The following is a 21,989-nucleotide window of genomic DNA, read 5'->3' as shown; positions in this document are numbered from 1 at the left end:
ACACAGTCTCCAATATTCAGACTTGTCCCAGTGAATTTCTTGTTGTAAGCTACTGCCTGCTTTCTTTGCGCTTTTTCAGAATGTTTCTGCACAATCTCGGCCACCTCATGGAGGTATGATATTTATGATTTTAAATAAGTACCATGATCAACAACTAGAGAACTAAAACAACTACAACTAACAACTAAAGAACTTCTCTCTCACACACACACACACACCATGTGACTGCCAGAAACTCAAGCTTGTGAACTGGATAATTTCTCTTCAGAATGTTTCTGCACAATCTCGGCCACCTCATGGAGGTATGATATTTATGATTTTAAATAAGTACCATGATCAACAACTAGAGAACTAAAACAACTACAACTAACAACTAAATAACTTCTCTCTCACACACACACGCACACCATGTGACTGCCAGAAACTCAAGCTTGTGAACTGGATACTTTCTCTGTGATTTGCTCAGAGGCTTGCTTGCAAATGCGATTAGCCTGGCTCACTCTTGGCCCACAGGCACTTTGGATAATACAGCTCTCAAACTATCCAGGGAAGCATAGCTCGATGAAATCTTAGGCCGAGTAAAGGCAGGGTGTGCTAAAACCACACTTTGTGGCAAAGTCTTCTTGAGGCTACATAATGCGCGATTGTTCAATCTACAGGTTTGAGCTTTCTGTAATTTTCTGCTTTAATATCTCCCTTGGTTCCTCTCTTCATTCTCTGCTCAGCTGAGAGAGCACAGAGTTTCTTTGCTAAAGACTATCATCCAGGAATAAAATGTTGGTATTAGAGGATCATACTGAGAACTGATTCATTCCTATGTGCAAATTCAGTGCATTTGTGGCACCCCACAAATGCACCCCATCTGTCGGCTTCCATCAGACTAAACTTGGACAGCCTCAAGATAACTTCCACTGTAGCAGGGCCTACAGAAACTCCATCCCTCTCTATATTTTTGACCCCAAAACTTAACAGAAGCTCCCATTGGGTGGCATTTCTTAGGGCTTAAATTAAGGTTGTACTGCGTTAGTTACCTGAACACAACCTCTAGCCTCTACAATGCTTCCTGCTCATTTGGAGCAAACACCATCACGGCACCAAGATAACACAGCAAACTGCTGAAGTTCAAATACCTAAAAAAACTTACCATCATCTGCAGAAAGGTTGCTGGGCTGTTGCATAGGCCTTGGGCATCCTATTATACTCATGCAGCCCTACAGGGGATGTAATTGCTGTATATTTCTTGTCCTCTTCGGCCACTGGCATATCATAAAATCCAGAAGTCAGGTCCATGGTGCTTAAGTATTACACCCTAGAGCAGCTAAGCAATAAGACTGGTGCAAAAATAGATTTGTGTTCTTAACCCAACCCTATCCTGTTCTTGCATTTAACCATCTGAAGTTTGAACCATCTGAAGACTGCCATGCTGCTTCTACACCAGATCTAATGGGAAAGCATTTTCTCTTACAGTCTTCCTAATTATTCCTTGTTCTTCCATCTGGGACAAAAAATGCCACAACTTTTGATAATCTATGATAATGGAGTCTAAATGGACACTCATCCATTAGCCGAATGCACAATATGTGCATTGTCCCTACCTTGTCTGGCAGCTCTAAACCCTTCCACCTACATGTTTTGGCCAAAACATCAACAAACTGCTCACACCCTGTTATCACTTTTGATGTATGATCAGAAACAGGTCGCCAGGATTATTGGTGCTTTTTATGTGATGTGCAAGGAATTTGATTACATTTGTGCAAATGATTAGATTCCCCCTTGACTGGGTACAATAAGGACAGGCACTAGACAACGTTCAGTGAGTTCAACTTCATACATACATTTTGGCCTTGTAACTTTATCCCCACATCCAAAACATCACTAGCCTGACTCATTATTTTAATCACACACTGGACTTAATAATATCCCATGGAGATGTCGCTGATATAGATATTTTACCTAAATGAATAATATCACAATTACCTCATACTAAACATACTGCCGATAGAGCAGATAAGCCGTGTCTACCCATGTTATTGACTTGGTAGGACAATTGTTCCATCCACTAAAGACAGATTTATAAGTAACATGCCTGATGGCTAACAACATAGGCACTATACTCACTAGCACATTAGACACTGTTGCAAATTCAACTCATCCAAAAAAAAAAGGTTAGAGAAAAACACTGGTGAGAAGATCTCACCAGTTGTTCATCTGTGTTTGGAGGACCCCACATCACTGTCATCTGTTTCACTGTTGCCTTAAAAAAAAATTTGATAAGAGGGATATTGCAACAAAACAACAAACCCACAACAACCAATACCATGACGTATTGCACGGTGGAAAGAATCTTCTTGAGTGCCTAATCCAGCCTCTGCATGCATCTGCTGAGATGTCCTCACATGCTGCATCCATGGCAGCCAGCAGTGTCATCCGCGTATGTGGCTGATAATCATAAACCTTCCACCTCCAAGCCGAGAAAAACTCTTCAATTGGGTTTAGGAGCAGGGTGGAAGGAATTCAATCAGCATCCTGCGGTGGTGGACAAACCACTGAATGATGTTGTCAGAGTGATGTAAACTGACATTGTCACAAATTACTACATACTTTGGTAGATCATCTTGATTGAGGTCCCTCTCATCTTCAGGAATGATATTTCTATAAAGATTATCTAAGAATGTAAGGAGATGCTGTGTGTTGTACGGTCCCATAATAGGAATATGAGCTAGCACACCTTGGTCTGAAATAGCAGCGATAGCAGTGATGTTTCCTCCACGTTGGCCTGGGACATCAACAGTAGCTCTCTGTGTGATTAGATTTCTACTACACCTTCTGCCTTTGGCCAGGTTGAAGCCAGCCTCATCCAAGTATATAAAGTTGTGAGGTGGTTCTCTTGATTCCATTTCCATTATGCGCTACATACCAGAAAAAACACAGTGTGCATAAATTACAGTATTTGTCTTCATTGTTTACAGCTACATCAAATTTAAAGATCTATGAAGTTCCACCAATATTAAATCTGTAGAAGTTACTCTTACAGTATAGTGGATATACAACTACTACTACTATTTTTAAAGATACTGTCATCTTCAACAATAGCACTTTGTATCTCCCTTAGTCTTATGTCATTGTTAGACATAACCATGTTGCAAATAGCTTCCTCCTGCTAAGTGGAAAAAGGGGGGGCCCTCTGCCACCCCTGTGAGGTTGTCTTGCAGTCCTACATGAGAAAATATATTGTACATTATAGTAGAATAAGGATCACAGGACTTTGATTCATACAGTAAATAACTAAGAATACTGTATGCATGGATAACCTAAGGTGTGTTACAGTATATGTACAGTAACTCTACAGTATTACTGTACTATACAGTACATTACATACATGTTCTCTCTACGAAATTATTGAATTATTGATGACACAGTTGTTCTTCCAACATTTGGCTGCACCCTTCGACCAGCCCTTTTTCAGCCACTCCTGATGTTGTTTTCATTGGTAGTGACGAAGATGGACAGGATTAGGCATGAGCTTATTAGGAAGACCGCATATGTAGGATGTTTTGGAGACAAGGTGAGGGAGGCATGATTGAGATGATTTGGACATGTGCAGAGGAGGCACATAGGGTATATCGGTAGGAGAATATTGTGGATGGAGCCGCCAGGAAAAAGTAAAAGAGGAAGGCCAAGGAGGAGGTTTATGGATCTGGTGAAGGTAGACATGCAGGTAGTTGGTTTGATAGAGGCAGATGTAGAGGACTCTGGGGCATGGTGATGGATGATTCACTGTGGCGACCCCTAATGGAAGATGCCGAAAGAAAAAGAAGATAGAAGCTGGATGTCTTAATTAAAACTTCAGCCTTCAGCAACCCTTCTATGGTCTTATGGATGCCCTGTTCTGCTTAAGGATGTAATGGAGACTGTTGCCTTCGAGGCAAGAGAGCACCTGGCGTAACTTTAATTCTAATTGGGCTGGCTGACTGTACCAACACTACATCTGTGTCATGCTAAGACTATACTTCAGCTGACACTTCATTCTCCATTTCAGAGAATAACTCATCATATCTTGTTATGCTTGTATTTCTCTAGGAGTACACGTGCCTGTCATTGGACTACCACACAAAATTGTATACATCTTATCTCTTATTTAAAATATAAATGGATTCTTTGTAGCTTTCCATGAAACATTTTGTACAGATTTCATCATGGGACCAGGATCTTTTACTTCCAACTCTTTACCTATATACAAGGAAACATGTGTAACTGAGTTAGGCATTTGAAACCATTTTCTTTTTAAATTTACCTTTGTCTACTTGCATGGCTGCCCCTTTCACAATGATTATATACTGAGACATACCTTCTTTTGTTCTGTTTGTTGTTGCCATGCCTCTTCCAGTTCTGGATCACACGTATAATAATAGATCATAGTACAATAAGATTCAGACTTAGGTAATCTAGGTTTAGGTAGCTGTGCTTAAATATATTTGGCCCATTTATCTACATTGTTCTGTACATCATCTCCTAACTGTCCCAACCAATACACATTAGCCCTAGGCTTAGTTGTTGCCATCTGTGGCTTCATTATTTGCATTCAACCCATAAGGAGAACACCATATCTGTAACTGTAATTTACAAAGAGTCTCTCTCCCTATTAAATCAATGAGTTTCTTCAGATACCAGAATGGACAATACAGCTGTTCTATTTTTAGTTTTGAGAGACACTGGCGCTGTCATTGGGAGTTTGTCCCAAGAATCCTACTGTCTATACAAACTTACCAGACATGGGGACGTGTACGATTTTTTCCTCTACATCAACTTCTAACATAGTTTCTTGTTCTTGCCCTAGTTGTCAAAAGTCGAAGTTGACCCTTCAGACTTTGATTCTCTGGGCACCCCAATACCCCTGATTGGGCCCACCCCAAGGAGCTTGAACCCTTTTCTTGTTTTTGTTAAAAAGTCTTCCAGCTGCAACTGTGCCAGCTTCCTCTGTATCTCTTTTTCCTGCCTTTTCAGTTTCAGTTAATTTTTTTTGTCATTTCCACTGCATAAGCCACATGATCACAGAATTCTTTGTGAGTCTTAGAAGTTAAACCGACTACATCTTCCAGCTTGCATTCCACAGATATTGGCATAGCGTTCATGATGGCTTCTCTGAAGAGTATAATTAGCATCCCCCTCTGGATCTCCTTCTGTTTCTTGCATTCACCTTTTCAGTGTCCTTAGAGCTTGCCACATGGCTGGATGGCTTGGATCAAAGCCTATACCATCCTGCGGGTGATAATAAATTGCAAGATCACTGTCATTTGGAATCCCTGCCATCTCTGAAGCACCCACGATCTTTGCCAGGAAAGCCTTCATATAGCCCAATGGCAGAAGTTTCCCTATGGTTCCTTTTTTTTTTTTTCTTATTCTCACAGTAACTTACAGATGAAAATCTAACTTCTAAGTGTTAACAGTTGTGGGCTACATACACCATCTAAATATCTTTGAAAATAAGACAAATTGGGCAATCTTGCTAGTTCGGTTAATAGTATAATAATAATAATAATAATAATAATAATAATAATAATAATAATAATAATAAATAGAACACATAATAATAGAAAAAATAACAGCAATAATAGTAGAAAAGTCCATTAAAAAGTAATAGTAAGGACAGTTTATTGGCGAGTACACAGTAAAAAATGGGGTGTTAATATTTCAGAGTAAAGTTATTTTAACACTGATAGAGTATTTTCAACACTTTGGGGAGTAAAGTTGCTCTATCAGTGGAGTTAAAAGTGAGTGTAAAAATCTGCAGAAACGCGGTGACAATTTACAGTTTTTCTCAAATGCTAAAACACAAAAGCTAATCCTCTAAACCAAATGACCAGTTGTCTAAACACATTTACTAAATTTAGCCATCATTTTCCAATATCATAAACACATTTCACATGGACACAATTCACAAAACACAATCCTCCGTTCTCATAAATCTTAACACATTTTTCTTTGCTAAAACACAAGTTGCAAAAGAACTCTGCTCACATTCTCAAATGAAAGCTCATGTGATGCAAAATGCTTGCCACAGTCAGCAATATTTGAACACAATGAACACACCTGGCGTCATTCATTACACACAACGACTCAAAATTGAAGACACTTGTTGCTAATGCTGTGACCACTTGTACAAAAGCAAGTTCAGAGTGCACAGTTTGCTCTAGATTCCAAACAAACACAATGGATGAAGGCAGAGTCAGGGAAAGAGGAATTCGAGTCAGAGGAGGGAGAAAAGCTGGCCATGGAAGAAGAGGAGCAGGCCAACGAGGAAGAGGAGTTCAAATCAGTGGAGGAAGAGGAGCAGGCCAACGAGGAAGAGGAGTTCAAATCAGAGGAGGAAGAGAAGCAGGCCAACAAGGGAGAGGAGAAGGTCCAGGAGGGAGAGCAAGACAACCTCGCACCATCATTACGGACAAGATGCGAGCAACAGTCATTGACCATGTCATTGTCCATGGCATGACAATGGCTGAAGCAGGACTACGAGTCCGTCCAAACCTGAGTAGGTTCACCGTGGCCACCAGTATCAGGGCATTCAGACAACACAACAGGTATTGTACTCTATTGCTTTCTTTGTCACAATACAATTTTACAAGCCTATGAAAGTAGTCTATTGGTTTCAAATCAATTGTTACTATATTGTAAAACTGACAACAAATGTTTCTTTTCTAGTCGAAAGAATGCCGCATAGAGGTGGGAGGGTTGCCATATTGACAGCGGCACAAGATACCCTCATTGTGGATATGGTTCGTGAGAACAACCTCATCAGACTCCGGGAGATCAGAGACAAAGTCATTGCCGATAATGTCAACTTTGAGAGCATTGATGATGTCAGCTTGGCCACAATAGACTGAGTTCTCCAGCCCCAAAAGATGCGGATGAAACAGGTCTATACGGTTTCCTTCGAGCGCAACTCTGCGCGACACAAAGACCTACGTTACGAGTATGTGCAAGTAAGTATACATCCATGTTCACAGTACAGTTAGTGGACATACTGTGTTGCTCAGTGGCCTACATTACTTCTGGACAATACTGTGCTACCTGATTGACTGTTATTCTGAACACCTGTGCACTTTCACATTTTCACAGAGGATATTACAGTTGGACACGATGGTCAGACCTCATGAATACCTCTTCCTGGATGAGGCTGGCTTCAACCTGCAGAAACGAAGGCAAAGAGGTTGTAACATCATTGGCTAAAGAGCCATCACTGAGGTTCCTGGCCAACGGGGGGTAATATTACTCTTTGTGCGGCCATGGGTTTGGAGGGGATTGTCCACCGGCATGCTGTCCTTGGGTCTTACAACACCCAACGTCTCCTCACCTTTCTAGAGGAGCTAAAAGATATCCTCCTGGACCGCCAACAACACCATCCTGGGCCTGCACATCAAATTTATGTGATCATTTGGGACAATGAATGCTTCCACAAAACAAACCAAATCAGAGAGTGGTTCACCACCAACAGTAACCACTTTTTAAATGTCTGTCTGCCACCCTACTCCCCTTTCCTGAACCCTATAGAGGAGTTCTTCTCATCATGGAGATGGAAGATTTATGACAGACAACCATACACTAGAGAGGACCTCCTAAGGGCAATGGAGCTGGCCTGTGTTGACTTCCCAGTGGAGGCCTTCCAAGGATGGATTCGCCATTCCAGGGCGTTTTTCCTGCGGTGCCTGGCAAGAGACAATATAGCCTGCGATGTGGATGAGGTGATGTGGCCCGATGCAGCTCAGCGACATGATGCCGCACAGTGATTGTGGTGTGTGTGTGTGGTGTGAATAAGGTAAATAAAAAAACTGATCATGTTTTCAAGAGTATTGTTGTGTGCAATAGATTCTGTTTTTGCATTGAGTTGTGTTACAGTAGTGTACATGCAGAATTTACTATAGATTTATACTCTTCATATGAAACTCTCAAATCTAAATGCCTAATCCTCTGCAGAGATCTAAGAACATCCATTACTGTAAAGTTTCAAAAATATGCATTGGCAGTTATGAAACAAAGAACCTTCTCACAAATTGAGCATTGTGTTTTCAATTGTTTTGCTGTAGTGTGTAATGATGTGTATAGTGTTTACATTTTTGAAAGCTTCGAGCTGCTCTTTTGGTGTGAAAGAGCAGGAGGAAACGTTTGTGAAATGTGTTTTAGCATTTGAGAAAAACTGTAAACTCTACAACAGTGATGAATACCCACCACTCCGCTGTGCTTGTCAAAAGTTTGGCACGAATTTCAGTGAAGGAAGATTGCGAAGGAGCAACGCCAGGTCACTGATATTGCTAGGTAAGTAATATCCTTTGTTGTCGACACCAAAATGGTATTTTAACTTTACATAATTTTAAAAGTGTGCTGATATTAGTTGAGGTCATATTACAAGTTATAGCAATCCGTATCGGTAACTGTTTATTTATGTGTTGCAATATTTTCACAAATGAAGTTGGTCAGAATGATTTATGCATAAAATAACGTTAACTCGGTCACTATAACAACAAAAGATTCAATACAGTTAATAGCTATTCTTCCCTGGTGGTCTAGTGGTTAGGATGCAGCGCTCTCACCGCTGCGGCCCGGGTTTGATCCCCGGTCAGGGAACCATCCCCAGCCATTAGGGTAGCACAAGCCTCAATGCCAGTCCCAAGCCTGGATAAATGGGGAGGGTTGCATTAGGAATGGCATCCAGCGTAAAAACATGTGCATGGTCCGCTGTGGTGACCCCTAACGGGAAAGGCCGAAAGAAAGAATAGCTATTTTTAGCTAATCTATTTTTTAGCTTCCCAGGCAACGTTAATCTAGGTTTTTTTTATATATACTGGTAATGTTAGCATGCATCTGATAATGTTGGTCTTATAAAACAATAACTTAGATCACTGATTGCATGACGTTTGTTTCACATGGCTTAACAATTTTAACGGGTTACTGTTCGAACAAAAATATCTTATGAGCTAGCACAGTTATTTAGTAGCTAATTGGAGACCGTGCCTCCTAGCTTTAATTTGCTGCAGAAAATAAACGTTATATTAAACCAGCACAACTGTCTTCTTCAGCCGCTATTTGTAATTGCAGTGTAACATCTAAGTAATGCATAGTGCATGAGAGAAATGGATAGGTAACTCTTGTTGAACCAGCCCTAAATTATGATTTTGAATATATATTTTCTTTGTTAACGGGCAAAATGCTGTTGCGTGTTCAATTCGGGGAAGAGCAGAAATATGTCAAGCTGTCTGAGCTGATATTTAATGCTTTCTTGAATGAAGGTGGGTACATTAGGTTAAAGCTATCTAGTTAGGTCAATAATCATTTTCTTTTCAGTTACATAAAATTGGCTGCAGATACTTGTCTTTCATCATTTCGTGAATACACGAGGCAAACAATATGAACTTTGATTCTTGTGAGAAGGGTATGCATGGTTTTTTTATTCAATTTTTTTTAACAGCGTGTCCAAAATTCAACATACCAGAAAGCAGGCAGCCAGATATTAAGGTGTATGACCAGTCAGACACAGAAGTTGACACAGAGGTTTTTGAAGAAATAGTGAAGGAGTCACCTGGAACTCTGAGAATCATGCTGGGCAATGGAGGACTTCATAATGAACAGGTGCCTCACAATTATCATCATGCTCGGGTACATCGGATGACACCGTCATCCTGAATTACACGATGTGTGACCCTGTTAAAGAAGAAGCCGCTGCCAAAGGAAGCCAGCCTAAAAGGCCATGCCACATAAACTACAAGGCAAAAGCGGTAAGTGGTGGAAATTGCTAAGTCCAAGTTGCTTAAATTGTTAAGTCCAATCTGAATGTTGTTTCACCATGGGAAGTATTCTTTATATATAAATATTTGTCCGTCATTAATAAAAATGGTTTTACAATAACGGAAAGCACATTTTAGCACACGTAGAAGACATACATACTTGCTGCTGAGATGACAGAAACACATGGATAAGCATTACACATATAGCTGGGCTGTAAATAAACATTGTTATTATTTTACAAATATGAATTATGTAAATTGTGTTGCGCAATGTCATTGAGTGTGATGTTAAATTTGAATTCATATGCTAGGACATCACCCCCCCCAAAAGTGTCAGAGTGATGTATGCACAGGGGATAGTAGCTTTGTTTCCCTATCTAGAAGACCCATATTCACAACATGGATATGTAAGTAAATGGGTTATTGCAACATTATTGTCACGGATCCGAATGAAATGGACTCGAAAGCCGAAGTACAGCTCGCTCGGGTTTCAATGACGAGAGTGAGGGAGAGAGATACACACAAGCACACACGCACACACACACACTCATGCACACGAGAGTCCGAGGTGCGCTTGGGGAGAAGCGTAGCTGATCCGAGATGTGCTGAAAGGAAATGCGCAGCCGGCAAAGGGACGAGATGTGACGTCGCCTGGAGAGGAGCCCTGAGACGTGACGCCGCCTGGAAAGGAGCTCTGAGATGGCGGTACGACCTCCTTCTCACGACCTGGCGATGGTTTGATGTCCCCTTCGTGGGTAGGCAGCGGTTCGACGTCCCCTTCGCGGCCAGGTGGCGGTTTGGCGTCCCCTTTGATGTCCTGGTGCTGATTTAAGTGCTCTGGGGAGCTCTGGAGCGAAGAGGTGCTCTCGGGGCTGCTCTGGAGCAGAGAGGTGCTCTCGGGGCCGCTCTGGAGTGGAGCAGTGGCTCTCGGGGCCACTCTGGAGCGGAGAAGTGCTTCTTCTGAAAGTTCTGGGGTGGAGCGCAGCTCTCCTGGAGGTTCTGGAACGGAGAGGCGTGCCTCGGGAAGTCCTGGAGTAGGGCGGAGCTCTCGGAAGTAGGGGAGAGAATATGGAGATCCGCTGTGACATTCCCGAATTCCCCCATGAGAAGCTGGACGAAACGGGCGCACAATCCAAATTCGCCGTTAGTTGCGCTCCACAACTCACTGGCCAGACAGAGGGATTCCCCGGACAGGAGAAGAGCGCGATTTTGGCTCTTTCCGTGGGGAACAGGGACAAACACGTCTCCACTTACCTGCCGACGCTCCATAGGAACACGCCCCACTCAGCCCTGTCACCGGAGAAGAGAGCAGGGAAATCCATGATGTCACCAAGGGGGCGTGGCACTGTTGCACATGAGCCATGAGACGCTTCATTGCGGCGAAGCGAGTCCTGCCTCCGATGTACGGATCGTGCCGGGTCCACAGTGGTAATCCGATCATGTCTTCCCTTTTTTTTTTGCGTTTTGTTTCCCCTTTTCCTTTGTCCTTATAATCCTTTTCATTTTTGTTATGCACGATACGGAGGCGGAAGCCGAAAAACAGTTTATTCACCACACAAGACAGAGCCAACACAAATGCTTGCAGTACAAAGTATATTCCGGTGAGCGCTGCCCACGAATGTCCTGAACCAGTGACAGTTCGTGATTGGTAATCCCGAGGTGCGCGAGAAGAAAAGCAGCACTGAGCAGTCACGGGTGAAACGTAGTGCTAAACGCATGAACACGGATTCAAACAGTGCCGGGAGGATCGGGGTAATCCGGGGTGTGCTTCGGAAAGGAGCCGTGGAGAGAGTGAGGAGTCCGAGACGAAAAGGTACGAAGCTGGGATAAATACACGGGATGAACCAGACCGACATGAACCTACACATACGTACAATAACGGACGAGGAGTGTGAGTAAATAAGGGGTTTATATAGGAGCAGGTGATAAGTGAGTGAATGAGTCTCAGGTGTGTTCAATGAATGGCGAAGCTTAGGAGCACACGGAGGCAATGACAGCCGCCAAAGGGGGCGTGGAAGGTGGATTCCTGACCGCATCATGCACTATGCAAAATTCAGTCACAGTCATGTATGAAACATATTATAAAATGTCAGTAAATTTCAGACAAAGATATTGATAGACATCTGCTGCCTCTCTGGTTAAACAACTTAGCCAATCTTTTCTCAGCATAGCCATGTGAGAAAGATCACATGACGTCTTGACTCATCTTGCATAACAGGGTGCATAATGTTCACCCATATAATTTTGCTTAGGTCAGCTTCAGCTATTAGTAGTAGAATCTAGTAATATATAATATAATTTAGCAATATGCTTTTGATAACATAACTTTGCTTATATTAGTTTAAATCCAAGCTTAATACATGTAACCATTATTCAGCATTAATATAGTATATAACTCAGCTTTGCAAAGAAAAAGTGTATAAAAAGAGTTCACAAAAATCAATAGTTAAGCTTTAGAGTAAAGTTAGCATACATTATAAGATCAAAATGCTTAACCCAGCCATTAGGGTTACCCAAGCCAGTGCATTCTTAGTGCCAGTCCCAAGCCCGGATAAATGTGCTTGTGTTAGGAGGGTCATCCAGCTTAAAACGTGGCAAATCAAAAATGTGGATAATGAAAGAGAAATTCATACCGGATCGGTCGAGGGGTACTGGTGGAAACTGGGCTACTGTTGGCCAAAGGAGGAGAAAGAGAGGAGGAAGACATCTAAAGACAGCAGGGAAAGGAGAAATGTATTAAAGTGGAGGTTCGGGTGGGAACTTTAAATGATGGTACTATGACTGGAAAAGGGAGAGATATGATATGATGGAGAGGAGAAAGGTAGATATGTTGTGTGTTCAGGAGACCAAGTGGAAATGGAGTAAGGCCAGGAGGATTGGAGGTGGGTTTAAACTCTTCTATTATGGTGTGGATGGAAAGAGAAATGGTGTAGGGGTGATTCTGAAGGAAGAGTACACTAAGAGTGTAATGCAGGTGAAGAGAGTTTCTGATAGATGTTATCAGTGCTTATGCTCCACAAGTGGGTTGTGAGATGAACGAGAAGGAAAAATTCTGAAGTGAGTTGAATGAAGTGGTAGAAGGTTTACCTAGGAATGAAAGATTGGTGATTGGGGCAGACTTTAATGGGCATGTAGGTGAAGGGAACAGAGGTGATAGAGGTGATGGGTAGGTATGGCCTTAAGGAGAGGAATGTGGAAGGGCAAATGTGGTAGATTTTGCTAAAAGGATGGAAATGGCAGTGGTGAACACTTATTTTAAGAAGAAGGAGGATCGTAGGGTGAAATATATAGAGTGGAGGAAGGTGCACACAGGTGGACTATGTTCTACGTAGGAGATGCAACCTGAAGGAGATTGGAGACTGTAAGGTGTTGGCAGGAGACAGTGTAGCTAGACAGCATCGGATGGTGGTCTGTAGGATGGTTTTGAAGCTGAAGAATAAAAGGAGGAGAGTGAAGACTGAAAGAAGAATAAGATGGTGGAAACTAAAGGAGGAAGAGTGTAGTGTGAGATTCAGGGAAGAGGTCAGACAGGGGCTCGGTGGTGGTGGAGAGGTGCTGGATGATTGGGCAACTACTGCATAAGTGATAAGGGAGACAGCTAGAAAGGTACTTGGTGTGACATCTGGAAATAAAAAGGAAGACAAAGAGAAATGGTGGTGGAATGAGGAAGTGCAGGAAAGCATAAGGAGAAAAAGGTTTGCAAAACAGAATTGGGATTGAGAGAGTGATGCGAAAAGTAGACAGCAGTACAAGGAGATGTGGCAGCAGGTGAAGAGAGATGTGGCAAACGCCAAGGAAAAGGCATATGAGGAGCTGTATGAGAAGTTGGACACTAAAGAAGTAGAAAAGGATTTATACCAATTGGCTAGGCAGAGGGACCGAGCTGGGAAGGATGTTCTGCAAGTTAGAGCAATAAATGATGGAGATGGAAATGTGTTGACTAGTAAGGAGAGTGTTTTAAAAAGATGGAGGGAGTATTTTGAGCAGCTGATGAATAAGGAAAATGAGAAAGAGAAGGTTGAGTGGTGTGGTGGATAGGATTAGTAAGGAGGAAGTGAGAGCAGCAATTAAGAGGATGAAGAGTGAAATGTCGGATGGACTAGATGACATACCGGTAGAAGCATGGAGATGTTTAGGTGAAATGGCAGTTTTTAACAGGATTGTTTAACAGGATTTTGAAAGGTGAGAGGATGCCTGAGAAATGGAGAAGGAGTTTGCTGGTACCGACTTTTAAGAACAATGGAGATGTACAGACCTGCAGTAATTACAAGGGAATTAAGTTGATCAGTCACACCATGAAGTTATGGGAAAGAGTAGTGGAAGCCAGGATAAGAGAAGAGGTGACGATCTGTGAGCAACAGTATGGTTTTATGCCGAGGAAGAGCACCACATACGCATTATTTGCTTTGAGAATGTTGATGGAGAAGTGTAGAGAAGTTCAGAAGGAGCTGCATTATGTGTTTGTGGATTTAGAGAAAGAGTATGACAGGGTGCCAAGAGAGGAGTTGTGGTACTGTATGAGGACGTCAGGTGTGTCAGAGAAGTATGTGAGGGTGGTGAAGGGCATGTATGAGGACAGTGTGACAGCAGTGAACTGTGCAGTAGGAATGACAGACTGGTTGAAGGTGGATCGGCTCTGAGCTCTTTCCTGTTTGCAGTGGTGATGGACAGGTTGACGGACAAGGTCAGACAGGAGTCTCCATGGACTATGTTGTTTGCAGATGATGTTGTTATTTGTGGTGAGAGTAGGGAGCAGGTTGAGAACAGCCTGGAGAGGTGGAGGTATACGCTGGAAGAGAAGAGGAATGTAAGTCAGTAGAAGTAAGACAGAGTACATGTGTGTGAATGAGAGGGAGGGCTGTGGAGTGGTGCAGTTGCAGGGAGAAGAGGGAGGAGTTCGGCTACCTGGGGTCAACAGTGCAAAGTAATGAAAAGTGTGTTAGAGAAGTGAAGAAAAGAGTGCAGGCAGGGTGGAGTGGGTGGAGAAGAGTGGCAGGAGTGATTTGTGATAAAAGGGTATCTGCAAGAGTGAAAGGGAATGTTTATAGGACTGTGGTGAGACCTGTGATGTTGTATGGTTTAGAGACAGTGGCATTGAGTAAAAGACAGGAAGTGGAGCTGGAGGTAATAGAGCTGAAAATGTTGAGGTTTTCGTTGGGAGTGACGAGGATGGACAGGATTAGAAACAAGTTTATTAGATGGACAGCGCATGTAGGATTGAGGTTGAAAGAGGCAGATATAGAGGACAGGGGGGTATGGAGACGGATAAGCTGCTGTGGCGACCCCTAAAGGGAGAAGCCGAATGAAGAAGACCAAAATGTCTGTAAATGTAATACATGTTAATTAGGACAGTGAGCAAATAAGGCTGATGGATTAGGTCAGGGATTAGAAAAACCAGCAGTTGTAAAAGATAGGGAGAATGTTCTTGGTGAAAGAACAATAGTGTCAGGGCCTAAAGAATAGGATGGACCAGGACTGTCTCCAGTTGCAATGGGGGAAGTTGGAAGAGCATTTCGAGAAAAAAGCTGGTGTTTTAAAACTCAAGCCTCGGTTTGGTAAAACTAGAAAAAATAAAATAAGGTGTACACAAAACAAAGGATGATTTGAGGACAAAGAAAAAACCCAGATGAGTTTTAAAGAAAAGGTGTAAATATTGCAGGGGGTGATCTGTTGCATTGCTATTTGCAAAAGTGCAAGACCAGGGGATTTTTTAAAGAAAAGGTCACATGGATTGGATGGATAAAAAAGCACATGGAGTAAAGCCGGCGCCAGCGTTGTCTGTATGTCTATTGTTTGTCATGTATGTCATGTCTATTGTTTGTCGATTGTTCGTCAAAAAATGAAGGCATCGAAGGAGACTAAGCACACTTTCCGGTTGTGTGTTCCTCCCTGCCCCTGTCGAAGGAAAAATATTAATCAACTATATCTAGCGTGTGTTATAATCAAACTAATATTAATCAAAGTAAATAACCTACTTAACTTCATAATCAATATAAGAACTTATGAGATACAATAGAGTAGTCTAACAGAACCTATTTAATCTATATGTTAATCAAACCTTTATTTTACATTATGTATTAATACTAATAATAAGGTATGTACATGTGTGAGTAAGATAAGAGTCTGACTGAATGTTGTGAGTGTGTGGAATAGTTAAAGGACAGGAAAACAACCTTGAAGGAGTTTAAGCATTTTTATTGGTATAATGGGGTGTGCGAGGTGGTGCAGGGGCAGGAGGCATGAAAGAGTAGCTTGGCCCAGGGACGGGTGGAGGCACAGGAGCACGTTGGTTTGACGAAGCGGGAGACGTGGGGGTATAATCAGTGGGAGACCAGGGTGAAGGAGAGGGAGAAAATTGTGGTGTCGTGTCAGGAAAACAGGAGCAGTCATAATGATGGTCGAGCTCAGAAGTTTGTGTGCTCTGGTCACACGTAGTAGTGCAATGATACACAATGTGAGGAGGAAGGAAGGCATTATCAGGGACACCTGGGCTGGAAAGATGTTCAAGAAAATGAGTAAGCTCAGCGGCAAGTGAGGAGAGCTGAAACTGGCGATATTGTCGTCGAAGAATGCCCAACTGAGTCGTTCTGGGAGGCAGACGTGGTATTCTGGGAGGCAAAAGTGGTGGAGCTGAGCAAAAGAGACCAACAGAGATAAGATATTATTAGACAGGGTCATATCACGGTGACGACGGGCATAAGCAAAAGGATTCTACACACTTGGTAACAATCAGTTCAGAATGCACAGTTAAAATATAACCTAGGCGCTTACAACCATTAATTAATCAAGCATAGTATGCAAACAATCTAAATACAATGATATAACTCAATTACAAAAAATAGAATAGCAAACAGCATTATAAAAGAAATAAAGCATAAACACTTACCCATTGCAGATGAAGGAGGACAAAAATAGGCCGCAAAAGGTTGTTCACACTTGAGAGACTGAAGAACGTATGGTTAAAACCAGAGAAAGTAAGGGCCTTTTATACTCACTCATATTTTTTTTTTAATATAAAAATTATGGGCCGGAAACAAGGGGAAATGGAACACAGGAACTCCAAAAATGGTGTTGTTGGAAGAATGAACGCCAAGGCCAAAGATAAAGGGAATTGACAAGGAAGGCAAAGTCAAAGACATAAAGGGAATTATGGACAAAGAAGGCAAGACCGAGACATAAGGGGAATTATTCAAGGTCAAGGAAGTAGAAAAAAAATAGTAAGACACGTTGGCTACAAGGTATAAATACGAGCGTGAAACAACAGTCAGTGTACTTCCTCACTATGGCGTGCTCTATCATTTGTTGAAGTGCTGTTCATTTTGATATGAAGTACCCAGCTTTTATTGAGCTCATTAGAACCTGCATGGAATAAAGAAGTTTTGCTTTTATTCATTCAGGACTGAGGATCTTTTATTGGCAATTTGTGTCTATTATATTTGTGTTTTTTCTAGAATTGGCTGGGCATTATTGGGAATCCTCTGAGCAAAGAATCCACCCTCGACGTGTCGCCTCAGAAACGGGCTCTGAGTTCCGACACCCCCACTAAATCACTGTTGGTGTGGCTTGCCTGGGAGGCACGAGCACTGTGCTCACATATCTATGCAATTGCTCTGCTCCTGTTGGGCACTCTGGTTCCGCTCTCGCTGAGACAGAGTGGCACACCAGTTCCTGGGATTCGCAAATATACCTCACAGAGGGTTTTGAGATTGTATGTTTCTCCAACCTCACCTTCCCAGTCCAGCTCCCATTTGCAGGCTTCGGAAGCACGCCTTTCGCCAGTTTCTTCCCCCTGCAAGGAGAGCATGCATCTCTGCCTCTCTTCCTCTGGAGGGGGGGCAGTAATCCTGGAGGAGGGGGTAATGTCAAAGAAAACCAAGCCCCCCCCCGTACACTTACCCTAGATCATTCGGCCTCTACTGATCCTGTGCTTCCCTTTGATCCTGTGCATCCTGTGCATCTTGTGCTCCTCGTTACGCTCACTCCAGTTAGTTTGTTATTTCCTTCACTCTAGTTTCTGAGTTTTGTTTGTCTCCTAAGAGATCAATAAAACTATACCTTGTTTTACTCCTGGTTTCCACTCTCTGGTGTGCCGTGACAAGTATTTTGATGTAAACAAAAGAATAACCTTCTAAATAATAACACTATTGTTTCGTTGATCACAGAGTACATTCCGCTGCACAGAACACACACACTTACTTCCACACACACTCACTCTCTCTGTCTCTGCTCTCTTAGAGACTCAACAACTTTAAAACACCATAAAACACTTGCACTGCTCCTTATGTGCACCCCCTTTTTGAGCTGAACTGGAATTCAAGGCCTCCTTTTACCTGAAAGACAGTATTCACAGGATTTGGTGCGCAACAATTCTTACTTATACAGCTGCTTACGTCTACTAACTTATACTGTTATCCATCAAGGCCCACTTAACAGTATACCAAAAATATGGTCTATAATATGTATTTAAAAATTAAATATTAATTGTGTTCTTTGGTTAGGAGGAGCCTTACAGGTGTTTTCACTATCACAGACAGCCCCCCAATTATACTAAAGCAAATATGTGTCTGCTATTCGGGTTAAGGATACAAGGAGGATGCCGTGACGGTGCCGGGAGCAGGGAGAGCCGTGCCAGAAATGTGAGCGTGCAGAGCGCTGGGAGAGCCGATTAAGTGAGCTGAGTTGGGAGCTGAAGCGAACAGAGTGGAGGATGCCGAGCTGAAAGTCAGAGCGTGTTGAGTGTGAGCAGAGCAGGGCCGAGAACCAAAGAGCATTGAACGCGAGCAGAGCCGGGACTGGAGCACTAGGGATCAGGGCTGGATGGGGCAAACCCTGGAGAGTCTGAGTCGGAGGGCTACTTGAATGATGACTTTGGAAATGGGGAATGGGCCGATGAAGCGTAATGAGAGGCTAGGTGCCGCTTATGGTTGCCCCCCTGGCAAAGTCTTATTGTGTTTTTAAACAGGGAAGCTTGGGCGGTTCTCCAGCCATGGCGGCCGGGTCGGAAGAAAAGGGTGCCAGAGGGGATGGTGCACCGGGGTTCCTGGTTGGAGAAAGTTGGTGGCAGGTAACCGTGGACCACCTGGAAGAGTGAAAGACCTGTGGCAGCAGTGGGAAGGGGGTTATGGTCATACTCGATCAATATTGGTTTATCCGACGAGGAGGAGACCAGTTTCCAGAGCCTGGTTGAGCCTGTCAGTTTGTCCATTCGTCCGGAGGTGGAATCCAGATGGAAGGTTGGTCGCGATGCCCAGAAGGTGGCAGAACTCTCCAAAACTAAGCTGAGAATTGGGGTCCACGGTCCAAGACAATATCTCTGCGAAATCCATGAATGAGAAAAATGTGTTGGAGAGCCAGCTTGTCAGTTTCCTTGGGGGATGGCAGCTTGGGTAGAGCAATGAAGTGCCCATCTTGAAAACCGATCAATGACAGTCATGACGACCGTGTTGCCATTGGAAGAGGGCAGCCCAGTAACAAAGTCCATGGCGAGGTGTGACCACGGATGTTTCATGATAGGAAGGGGTCAAAGGAGATCTTGGGGATGGCGAAAGGTTCTTGTGACAGGTGCAGTCAGGGCAGGCTGCAACAAAGTACTGGGTGTCCCGTACCATTGAGAGCCACCAGAAGCATGTCTTGAACAGAGACAAGGTGTGATACTGACCGGGGTGACAGAAGAACAGGGAGTTGTGACACCACTGGAGAATGTCAGAGCGGAGACCCTTGGGGATGAACAGGAGACCAGTGAGGCAAACCCCCGAGGACAGGGCCCCTGTCCCAGGCATTCTTGACCCACTCCTCCAAGGCAAGACAGAGGGTGCGTATTTAGTTCACAGATTTGGGAAAGATGGTCTCGGGGCACGGCTCCTCCTCCTCTGGGGCATGAACTTTTGATAGACATCAGGCTTGACGTTTTGGCTTCCAGGCCACTATGAGAGAGAGAACCGGAAGCAGCCAAAGAAAAGGCCCTATCTGGCCTGTCTGTCCAGACCAGAAAAGGGACCTACAGTCCACCGGGTAGTTACGTCCTGAGAAGCTAAGGTGTTGGGAGGAAAAGGCACAAGGATGCATGTGGTTATCCTTGAGGCAGACTTGAGAGAGCACTGCCCCTACCTCTATGTTGGAGGCGTCGACCTCAGCTACAAATTGCTGGGCTGGGTCGGGAAAGATAAAGATGGGTGCCTTAGTGACAAATGCCTCCTCAGCCTTGGGGCCTTAAAGAAGCGAAAGAGAGGGCATCAGGCGGTGGAAGGGCGCCTCCACCAAACTATAACCCTTGATGCAGTGGCAATAAAAATTGCCTCTCTCTGGGGCTGATAACTGATAGAGGTGGCCCGTGGGGACTGGTTCCAGGAAGCAGCTCCATGGTACAGTCTAAGTCCCGGTGGGGAGGCAGGGAGGTAGCCAAGGCCTTACTGAAAACAGGTGCAAAACCTCATGATAGGTTTTAGGAACAGATGCTAAATCTGTGAGCTTGGGAGTGACAACCAGCAGTGGTTTGGGTGGGGGGGGCGAGTCAGTGGCCAAAGCAAGGCACACCCCAATCCAGTATACGCCCTGTCATCCAGTCCACACTTGGGTTGTGTTCTCACAGACAAGGTAACACAAACATGATGGGGGCTTGGGGCGAGGAGATGACCAGGAAGGAAAGCCACTCCTGATGTTGTTTCCCCACTGACATGAGTATAGGCTTGCTGTCGTGTTTGTCTGAATATCAGTATATTCAACGGACAAAGACACAATATAGGCCGAGTGCACTTAATCACTTTTTTTCTTCTTTACTCAATAACTGTTTTGCAATATATATACTCAGGGTCACACAGCACCGCCAACAGCACAACACAACAATTGCAGAATTCTGAACAATGAATACATAACATTGTCTCCCAACTAAAAATCAAAGGTGAATATACACAACAAAGTACCAATCCCTTTCTTAAATTCAACTATGACCATCATCTAACGAACACATCTTACTCAAGCTTACTCAGCATGAATTTATCTAAACATTATATACATTAGGATGCTTGATAACGTCCAGGTCGTCTACTGAGATAAGTAGGATAGCGCTTTAAAGTCTCTCTTGTTTGTACCATCCCAGAAAACACGGTGTCGATGTTATCTGACCCTGGGCTATTAGTTATCACAGCAACAAGATTATCAGTCTTTCCACTCATATACTCTAGAAGGGAATGTGCTTGAGAGTTATCAGAACTGACAGGAACATCTGGCTCAATCGAGGTGTCAGATGATGGAGCTCCCTGTCTCAACATTTCATCAACATTACCACTCCCGGTATCCAATTTTCTCCTTTTCTGTAGTCATGAACAAGAACGGAGTCTCCCACACAAAATTCCCTTGACTTGGAGTGTCCCTGGCGTCATAACTGCTGAGCCTCCTGAGACTGACTTACAGTTCTGGCAAGACTGGGTTTAAGAAGATCCAGTTGGGTTCTTAATTTGTGACAGAGGAATAACATTGCAGGTGACTCCTTAGTAGTAGCATGAGGATTGTTTCTGTATATTAACCCTGTCTGAGGGTGTTTTTGACCCCTTGAGAGAATTTGACATGCTCTTATATTTGGTTCTTTTTAGTTGCTTTTAAAATATATTATTGACAAAAGGCTTATTAAACTGTATTCAGCACAAACTGGGCTACCATAATATGTAAACAACTTATGAGTTTGTTTGTATTTTTGACAAAATAAGGTTTATGCGTGGTTTTTGAAAAAGCAAAAAAAAAAAAACTCACTGAAATAAGGCCACAAAACCTATAGTAAACATGTTTCCCCAAGAATTTTTGAGAACAGATCTTCTAATGTAGGTTTTTTTTTTTTAATCATATGAAAATCATCCTGCCTGCTCATTCACCTTAAACAATACTTTAATTTAAAATTTAAAAGACACTTTCTACTTTGAAAGGGCATATGCGAAGAGGCGTCGACATGCTGTGACTGACAGCTTCGTAGACAATGGGTCGGATAATGAGCTGTCGATTACATAACAAGCTGTGGATCACTGAGCCAGGATCACAGTGAGAAGTACAGTACTACAACAAGGAATGTGTTTCCTTTGTGTTTATTAAAAATACACATTAGCAAGGACAGCATTAAAAAGGGAATTGTGTAACAATAAAACAATACAGTACAGTATGTATAAAAAATAAAGAGTGCAACAAAAACTAACACAATACATTACAGTAGGGTTCTGCAAATCCTAG

At 43.0% G+C, this 21,989-nt stretch overlaps 1 long non-coding RNA gene across 1 annotated transcript; it reads left to right on the top strand.

Moving 5' to 3' along the window:
* The first annotated feature begins 5,747 nt into the window (after positions 1-5,747).
* On the top strand, positions 5,748-7,798 carry LOC124400239. The gene is made up of 3 exons (XR_006928335.1): positions 5,748-6,578; positions 6,700-6,980; positions 7,117-7,798. It is a non-coding gene; the product is annotated as an uncharacterized LOC124400239 (long non-coding RNA).
* Positions 7,799-21,989: the final 14,191 nt, after the last annotated feature.

The sequence above is a fragment of the Silurus meridionalis genome, chromosome 17 (genome assembly GCF_014805685.1).
Source record: "Silurus meridionalis isolate SWU-2019-XX chromosome 17, ASM1480568v1, whole genome shotgun sequence".
In the NCBI taxonomy this organism is placed as follows: domain Eukaryota; kingdom Metazoa; phylum Chordata; class Actinopteri; order Siluriformes; family Siluridae; genus Silurus; species Silurus meridionalis.
The sequence above is the reverse complement of the archived record's forward strand: the minus strand, read 5'-3'. Positions and strand labels throughout refer to the sequence as shown.